Source organism: Scylla paramamosain, chromosome 27, assembly GCF_035594125.1.
Source record: "Scylla paramamosain isolate STU-SP2022 chromosome 27, ASM3559412v1, whole genome shotgun sequence".
NCBI classification, from domain to species: Eukaryota; Metazoa; Arthropoda; class Malacostraca; order Decapoda; family Portunidae; genus Scylla; species Scylla paramamosain.
This window is the reverse complement of record NC_087177.1, coordinates 14,071,809-14,081,808: the sequence shown is the minus strand read 5'-3', so window position 1 is coordinate 14,081,808 and position 10,000 is coordinate 14,071,809. Positions and strand designations below refer to the sequence as shown.

Genomic DNA, 10,000 nt, shown 5'->3' with positions numbered 1-10,000 from the left:
GCGAGCACAGAGAGAGAGAGAGAGAGAGAGAGAGAGAGAGAGAGAGAGAGAGAGAGAGAGAGGAGAGAGAGAGAGAGAGAGAGAGAGAGAGAGAGAGAGAGAGAGAGAGAGAGAGAGAGAGAGAGAGAGAGAGAGAGAGAGAGAGAGAGAGAGAGAGAGAGAGAGAGAGAGAGAGAGAGACTAGTAACTCATTAGGGAGCTTTAAAAGAAAATTAGACAAATTAATGAATGAGGATGATGCAGGTGGATACAGGTAGGTATGTCTTGATACAGGTACACGTGTAGGCCTGATAGCTTCTTGAAGATTCCCTTATTTTCTTATTAAGGTCAGATATAGAGAAGTACACTAAGGTAGACAAAGAAAGAGACTGACAGAGACAGTGACAGAAAAAAACAGACGTATGCAGACAAAGGCCACTTGCAGCTTCACTTATGTTCCTACGACAATCACAAACGAACAGAAACAGAGAAATACGTAAATGGAGAAAAAAAAAAAAAAAAAAAACAGGAGACAGAAACCTCTTACAGATTCCTTTACATTCCTATAACTAAAAGAGATGAAAAGAAACATAAAGATTCACAAAGACAGAAAGACAGAGACAAAAACATAATTCTCTTGACTAAGAAAAACAAACAGAAATACAAAAAAATACGAAAAACAGAAAGACACACAGACGGCGACATCTCTGACCAAGGATTTCCCCTAGATCTAAATAAGAAATCCAGCCAGCCACGTGACCCGCGAGTCATGAAGCAACACTAAAATTGATACGCCTTTGCATAATCCCAGCTGAGAGTCTGAGGATCGATGTGAGGCGCTGACATGATCCAGATAACGTCTCCGAAGAAAATGACGAGGGGCGCGAGGCTCGGGTATAGGTAGTAATAGGAGAGTGGGTGACGGGTGGGGGCGATCGGGATTCCAGTCTGTCGGGAGTTATTCTTCCGTCTGCTTGTGGCGACGATGGTGGTGGTGGTGGTAGTGGTGGTGATGCAAAGGCGGTGTTTTCTATATACGGATTTGATTATACCGAATATATTCCTGTTTCTTATTCTGTGTGGGATAAGATTTGATGAAAATATTTTGTATTCCTCGTTCAATGCGAGGAGTTTTCGTTTCTTATACTATGCGATAACAGTGTTTTGAGTTTTTTTTTTCCTAAACGATAATGATGGTTTGTGTTTCATGTTCTATGTGAAAATAAAACATTGTGTTTCTTGTTCCATGTGACGCTCTGCAGTCTTTATTCTGCGCGATTAGCACGATTTGTGCTTCATATTCTATGAAGTAAGAAAATTGTACTGAGATACTAAAATTGCTGATGCTACTCCGTTCCTCTAGTCCTGTTGTAGCACGCCCTCACACGAGCATACAACACTCCCAGTAGTGGAGGAAAAAAAATAAACCAGAGACACGAACGCACACTCCAACAAAGCAACAGGCCACAGCAGCCTTCCCTACACACAAAGAACCTGCATACACTCCCACATAAAATAAGAACAATAGAGCCCAATACATCTTACCAGACACCCAACGTTATCTTCCAATAAAGAACAATTACTAACAGACAGCGCACGTATATCAGTCCACCTCCAGCCATGGCTTCACACCTCGCGCTTAAGTGAATCGAATAGGATAAGAAGATCGGCGCCTGGGCTTGAACATAGGAGGGATTTAAAGTGGTCAAGGTCGAGATGCCAGCAGCAGACATCGCGCACCACATGGGGGAGGCGCGGATGAAAAGGGCAAGGCAGGTTGGGGTGAGGGAGGTGGGCAGGGTGAAGGAGCAGTGCTGAGGACAGGCCGGGAGAAAAGAAGGCGAGAGGCAAAAGGTCTGGTTCAGGTAGGTAGACAGAAGTGAGAGATATTAAGGTTGTCTATTAATATATTTGGCACTGACCACGAGAGAGAGAGAGAGAGAGAGAGAGAGAGAGAGAGAGAGAGAGAGAGAGAGAGAGAGAGAGAGAGAGAGAGAGAGAGAGAGAGAGAGAGAGAGAGAGAGAGAGAGAGAGGAGGAGGAGGAGGAGGAGGAGGAGGAGGAGGAGGAGGAGGAGGAGACGGAGGAGGAGGAGGAGGACGTACTTTGTAATTCTTCATCCAAACAGAAAAAAAAAAAAAAAGATACACAAACACGTCAACCAAAGTAAACAAAGGAGAGAAACACGAAGACCAGAAGAGAAAACGGACAAACATACAACTTTCTCTCTCTCTCTCTCTCTCTTTCGTCGGCAGTAACCTGAGAGGCACCTCGTCAGTGTCACCGTCAGGAACACAAAACACCACGAAGCGAAGTGGCGGGCGTCGCGGCGGATTAGAGTGACGACGGTAATGACGACGATGACGGTGACGATGATGCAGAGGGAGGAAGGGAAACGCTGCAGGGGAATGTTATAAAAATGCGCTGTGTTTGTTTGTGTTTGTTGCGGTTGTTTGGTGGATGAAGTATTTTTTTTTTGTTTTTGTTGGAGGTTTACGTGTTTTTATGGTATGGTGGTGGTAGTAGTAGTAGTAGTAGTAGTAGTAGTAGTAGTAGTAGTAGTAGTAGTTGTTGTTGTTGTTTTATCTATTTTTACACTATTTGCTTTCTTTGACCAGGTGTTGTTATTTGTTTGTTTTGTTTTTGTCGTCGCACTGCTGGATGTTGTTGTTGTTGTTGTGTGCAGCATACGAATGGCGGGAAATACTTGTATATTGTATATTTTTTTACATAATCATATTTGCTGTCTTTTTCCCCCTCAGCTGTTGTCGTAGTTGTTGATGATGTTGTTGTTGTCGTTAGTGGCGCTTTTCCCATTTTTCTCCCCTTTGGTGTCAGAGTTTTTATAGACGGTGTGAGTAAGGGAAGGAAAGGGAAGGGAAATGGAGGGGAAGGGTTGGGGGATGAGCAAGCCAAGACAAGCCAAGTTGAGGACCTAGGGACAAATGGGAGAAACATGAAACAAGTAGTAATGCTGAAAAGAGCAGACAGAAGTTTACAGTTGAAAATCTTCTTCACGTAACACCGAGTTTACATGCACATCTCAAGTAATGTAGTGGCAGCATGACAACTCACGTTTTTTCTTTTACAAATTTTCCTTGAAACGTCCAAAGTTTATCATATTCCACCTTGAATGTGCCCAGGAACTCAATTTATATCGTATAATAGTAATGTTTTGTAGATATGTAAACATGTGTGTGTGTGTGTGTGTGTGTGTGTGTGTGTGTGTGTGTGTGTGTGTGTGTGTGTGTGTGTGTGTGTGTTCTGTCTGTCTGGCTCGTCTTGTTTTTACTGACACACACACACACACACACACACACACACACACACACACACACACACACACACACACACACACACACACACACACACACACATTCATCTCATTCACATGTCTGCCGCTAATGATTTGGCAGGAAAATATTGCCAAGTCTCTTATGGGCAGCTAAAAGGCCTCTTACCGCCACTCCTTCCTCTTACTCTTTCTTTGCTTCTCTCTTCCTCGTATTTATATTGAACCATCTCCCTCACCTCACCATCTCCTAATCCTTTTGCTGTCGCTCCTCCTTATCTTACTCTTCCCACATCTGAGCCATATTTGTCGCATATCCCGTTCTGACGCGACTCTCGAGGGACAGGAGTCAAGAAGTCGAGGTTCACTTATGTGTAATGTGTAATGTGTGTGTGTGTGTGCCAGTGTCAGCGGGGATCTAAAAATATATACACACACACACACACAACATAAATAGCAGATGCATGAGTGACGACGATGACACCCTCGGCTATACAACAAATCTGCGCCTCTCGGATGCTTCACGTGATTGCTTAATGACATGAACTACAAAAAGAATGCTGGAGGGGACCGAGCTGCCATACTGGTGACAAATGGCAACAATATTAGTATCCTATTCTTTTTTTTTTTTTTATCTGGTGGCTAAGGTGCAGGTGAGGGGACGGGAGTACTGAGAAAAGACAATGGGGAAGACAGTGGTGGGCGGATGTGATGTATAATGCATCCGTGTTCAAACAAATGGTGCGTTTCAAGGTTTGAGTGAGTGAGAGGGTGAGGTTGGCCAGAAAGGAGGAGAAAAGAACGAAGGAAAGACAAGAAGGATTAAGGTTAAGAATAAGAGAGGATGAGGAGTGAAATGAGTGGATAAGGAACGATAACAAAGATGGAAGGGAGGGTTAGTGAGACTAAGAAAGAAATGAGTGAGTGAGTGAGTGAGTGAGTGAGTGAGTGAGTGAGTGAGTGAAAGAATGAATAAACTTATGAAAAAGGGATGAAGGTAAGAAAAGGAATACAATGGAAGTCCAAACAGCAAGAGACCCTGAGGTCCTTAGTAGGCTGTTTGGTGTAACTATTTTACTCTATTAGTGGGCGAGACAGGATAACACAGAAGAAGGCTTCCTTCCCCCCTCCCCCTATTCCTCCAGCCGAAGCTGGCCGGAAAATGATGTTGTATAGAAAAACAACAAAGAATTTGAGAGGAAAGTAAGAAAGAGATGATGTCTACTTCTATTACATCTAATTTACATACAGTCCTATTAGTGTTATCTGATGTGGCGTTTACTCTACCTTAACTTCGATTGTCTTGGATACATTTTAACTAGATGACTATAGTGATAGGTTAGTTGCCCTGCAAGGACTCGATTCCTTATACCATTATAATGACGGGGTCAGCAGTAAGTCGCTGAGGAACCTAGCCATCACTAAGGTCTCTTTAATGCGATTTATTTTCTTTGTTGTAAATTAGTTGTTTTTCTTCCGTAGTGAAATATACCCTCATCAGATGACAGATAGTATTAAGTGAACGTGTTTGCTATTCAGACATGAACAATGACAACCGGGGATTAGTTTCTAGATACTTGTCAAGGCGGGTTTTAAATGAATCAACTGTACCTGAGTTAACGACGCTTGATGGAAGAAAAATTCCAGATATTTATGACACGATTAAAGAAAAAAATGTTTGGCTTCATTTGTTTGAAATCGCTTACCTGTAATTTTGAAGCCATTGTTTCTTGTAACATTCGACTAGTTGAGTGTCGCGTAGAGTTCAGGTCTCATATTTGTGAATCGCTTACAAATTTTATAAAGCAATATCAGGTCCCGTCTTAATCTGCGTTTTGGTAGGGAGAATATATTTAGTTCTTTAAGGCGTTCCTCGTAGGGTTTATTGCGAAGCCTTGGGATAATTTTTGATACTCTACGTTGTATTTTTTTTTATATAATTTCTAAATATCCTTGCTGTAATAAGGTGACCAAAATTGTGCATTGTATTCAAGATGAGGACGTACGAGTGAGTTATACAATGTCAAGATTATTTTCTCAGATTTGAAAGTGAAAGATCTTCCAATGAAGCCTATTAATTTATTGACAATTTTATGACTTCGGTGCAATGTTTGCTTGGTTTAAGATCTGTTAACATTAAAACGCCCAGATCTTTTCAGCATCCACAATTTTGATGGCGGTGTTACCCATTTTATAATTTTCCTGCGGGTTGCTATTTCTGATGTGTAATACGTGGCATTTATCAAAATTGAAGTTCATAAGCCACTTTTCAGGTCATTCAATGAGAGTGTCTACGTCATTTTACAAAATCTGACGCTGAATTGGTGAGTCAGCTTTGTTAGCAATCTTAGCATCACCTGCGAACTTTGACAATTTACTTATGATCCCTTCGTCAATGTCACTGATACACTCGTATATTATGAAGAGTATCAGTCCCAAGACTGATCCTTGAGGAACGCCACTACTTACATTTATCCAACTAAAAGCTTTACCGTGAATTACTACCCGCTGTTTGCGGTCTGTCAACCAATCCTCTATAAACGAGGCGAGTTTACCTGATATGCCGTGAGGTTTTACTTTATGCAGGAGGGAAAGAAAGGAATGTACGAGGAAAAAAATGAAAGGAACGAATTAAAAAAGTAAAACCTAAAGAAAATGAAGACAACGACACACAAAAAGGGACAGAAATGCAAACAAAAACAAGTCACTTGAATTACTGTTCGATTCGTTACGAGACACAAATCACGAGTAGATGACCTAAGTGGTGCATCATTAGCTTCCTTTGTCTAGTGGTGTAAGTCTGTGTTTCGAATCACATGCTCGAACAGCCACGGATGAAAAAAAACAACGACACGACTGCGATGCTTCTGGTACAGAGACGCAGGGTATAGTTTGCATGAGGCCCTTTCAGGAACCATCACATCAAAGCATCAAGAAACCGGAAGTTCACTCACACACACACTCACACACACACACACACACACACACACACACACACACACACACACACACCAGGACTCACCTGGCTGTGTTTACCAAAGGGATGCACGAGGAGGAGTTGAAGGAGGGATTCAGGTTGGCTCAGCTCCCAGTGGGCGGCGCTGATGGTGCAGGTGGATGTGGCAACGGCAGCCTGACGTGGTGTGGTGGTCGCCAACTCCACTACTAGTCATTCCATTCACCACAATCACCACAACCACCACAATGGTGTCTCGGTACACAGTCCACACTACACAAGGTCACAATAATCACTGTAGGAGTTCGTTCGGCTTCCGTCACGTGAGCTAAGATACCTGAAGAAGAACAGCTGGTTACGGATAATTTTTCTCAGTACACCTGGCTAGGGGAGAAGCTTTTCTCAGAACACCTGCGTATATAGAAATGCATGTGTTTGTACTCACTCGGTTCTTCCTATCTCATACTTGCTTGATTGCTCACACTTGTACTTGTGATAATGATGATGGTGGTGGTTGTGGAAGTCGTAGTGGTGGTGGTGATAGTGGGGGTAAAGATACAAAGACAAACCTACTAAATATGAATGCTGGTGATGGTGGTGGTGGGGGGATAAAGATACAGATGTGAATAGTGGTGGTGGTGGTGGTTGTTAAGAAACAAATCCAAAAACTATTAAACGTGAGTGGTGATGGTGGTGAAGAGACAAATATTAGAAGATCAAGAGTGAATAAGTGTTTAGGAGAGTTGATGAGGCGAGGCGCTCTGCTCTGCCTTAGGGTGAGTGGGGAAGCCGTAAACACACTAATGAAAGGTGCTGATGGACTCTCCACCTCAAAGAGTAAAACGCGGCACACAAAGAAGACTGACGGAAAAGTTCTTCCATATATTAATGCATTTTGAACATAAATAATTAACCTAAGGAATATTTTCTACATTGACGAGCTAGAAATTTATTTACAATCATTCTCCTTAGAGATGGAAATAACTACTGTAAGAAGTTGGATATTCAGTAGTTTTGTATGCTATCAGGCGAGGCAAGTACGTGGCCAGCCTCAGTGTGTGTAAATAAAACAGCCTTCAGTTTTTAGTAAGTTAAGAGTTATGCATATAAGCAATCAGAAGAGGCAAGTATATGGTCAGCCTCAGGGTATGTGTAACTAAACGGCACCACCAGTTGTCAGTACGCTAAGTAACAATGTGAGTGAACCTTGTTGATGGCAATGCAGCAGACCAGAGTCTTTGGTGGTGATTCAGCTAAAGCGTGCGTGCGGCGTCTCGAGACGGGACCACACGCAGGGAATTGAGGTCACTGGTCTAAAACAGGTGCGCTAAATTGTACATCACGGAAGGAAAATGTAATCTGCGTTGGAGATCGTGAGGGAAGAGTAAAGAGCTTAGCGTCGCACCCCAATGAGAATAACAAGATTGCCTTTGTTTGAGCTGGAAGTAAAGAAAACCCACTCGATTTTTGTGGTGGCGTGAGAGTGGCGGGCGAGGCGCCTCGACGATTTACAGGAGGTAGGTGAAATGACGGAGAAGGAACAAAGGAAGGGATCGACACATGTGGAGAGTGAAACAAAGGACGCTCCTCCAACTGACCTATTTCCTGCAAATCCTGGACCATTGATCAACAAACCTTTACTGAAATGAAGCTGAATAATATTAATCCTAAAAAAATTCTAGTTATTACAATCGTATTAATAGAATCACATCCTATACTACGAGAAAAAGATGAACGATGATCTACTTGCAACGACGAGAGAGAGAGAGAGAGAGAGAGAGAGAGAGAGAGAGAGAGAGAGAGAGAGAGAGAGAGAGAGAGAGAGAGAGAGAGAGAGAGAGAGAGAGCAGTGTTGACACATACCTCAGTCGACCACAACTCATAATTTCAAATAATGGAACGTAACTTTCAGACTTTATCAACAGTTATGGAGACACTAATACTTTTGTACATATATACGTACACATACTTACATATTCAAGAGTTTTACGAAGTTTCTCGAGTTGGCGTTTAACATTTTTTGAGTTCGTTAGTCATTTTCATACCATCGTCTGGACTATGATTACCTAGTCTTAATAAATTTTTCATGGCAGAATAAGACTAGATAATTTTAATAATTTTCATGGCAGTCTGCATGTTGTGGATTATGACTAGTAATTCCTCAGTGTAATTCTTTTCCTACGACGTAAAACAGTTGTCACCATTTAAAAGTAATGTACAAAGTCTTGGTTTGGTTTAGTGACGTGATGAATATTTCGCCAACCCTTATGCTCCATATACACGGTATATTTGAAAAAAAAAAAAAAAACCGTGCGATATATAAAGAAAGTGCAAGACGGAGAAGAAAAGGAAAGTCAGCAAGAGTTTATGTATCTCAGATAATGTATGAGTGGTTGTGGTGGTGGTGATGGTGGTGGTGAAGGTGATGATGATTAAAACAATGATGCTAATGATAGGTGTGATGAAGATAAAGACAATAATAATAATAATGATGCGAAGGTTGATGCTGATCCTGATGACGACGATGCCAATGATAGTTATGATGATCATGGTAATATAATAATAATAATAATAATAATAATAATAATAATAATAATAATAATAATAATAACAACAACAATGAAAAACTGATCATAATGAAGAGTTCTGGCAGGAAGCAGGGACGTGGGTGGGATAACTAAATAAAACTGTGAGGGCGGCACACATTCCTGTATGCTTTCTGAGGAGCAGTGACCGCCACCACCGCGATCGTTTACAATGGAGGAAAGCAACACCAGGCGATCGCTGATGAGATGAGGCGAGCGATCCTAACACCAAACACACTTGTGAGGGATGGTGGTGGTGGTGGTGAATATGGTAGAAAAGTCACATTTTGGTTTATTATACTGATTTTTCTTTCCTTGGAGGCACCTGTTACCTCTCTCTCTCTCTCTCTCTCTCTCTCTCTCTCTCTCTCCTCTCTCTCTCTCTCTCTCTCTCTCTCTCTCTCTCTCTCTCTCTCTCTCTCTCTCTCTCTCTCTCCTAACTACGCAGCGGTGCCCGTATGTGTGTGTGTGTGTGTGTGTGTGTGTGTGTGTGTGTGTGTGTGTGTGTGTGTGTGTGTGTGTGTGTGTGTGTGTGTGTGTGTGAGTCACTGCGTGCACATCCTCCTCATGCAGCCTTGTGATCATACCTGCACGACTGGAAAAGGCGCGCGTGAGCACACACACACACACACACACACATACACATACACACACACACACACACACACACACACACACACACACACGCACGCACACACACACACGCACACACACACACACACACACACACACACACACACACACACACACACACACACACACACACACACACACATACAGATAATAGAGGCATACAAAAAATAATAAGAAATAAAAATATATAAATAGATTGAAGGGAAATACACACATAATAATGCATACGAACAACAAACAAACACACACACACACACACAGGGCCAGAACCTCCCTCATTCACGGTTTTTAAAGAGATTTTCTGCCCCACGGAAGTAAACATGGCGTGTCTGCAGAGGCGCCGCTCGGGCCACTGTGTCACTCACTCTTCCTGAACGCAAACAAACACACTAAGAGCTTAAGCACCTCATCCTCTTTTTCTTACAATAGATTCTTTAGTATTTGACAGATAACGTTCTTAATTCAACAGACCCTTTCTTGATTCTACAATTGTTCGGCACTTTTTCTTTTATATTTATTATCACTGATCACTCGCCACTCTTGCGTCGCACACAGC

The 10,000-nt window shown here is 42.2% G+C and overlaps 1 protein-coding gene across 7 annotated transcripts in view; it reads right to left on the bottom strand.

The window, feature by feature from the left end:
* Window positions 1–10,000, bottom strand: part of LOC135114253 (ras-related and estrogen-regulated growth inhibitor-like protein) — a 56,890-nt gene that overhangs the window by 45,645 nt on the left and 1,245 nt on the right. For 6 of the 7 annotated variants that reach the window (XM_064030083.1, XM_064030085.1, XM_064030086.1 and 3 more), the window contains exon 2: window positions 6,293–6,563. The gene's annotated coding sequence lies outside the window, so the exon portion shown is untranslated. Of the gene's footprint in view, window positions 1–6,292; window positions 6,564–9,915 lie in introns of all 7 variants that reach the window. The other variant, XM_064030087.1, reaches the window with a different exon arrangement.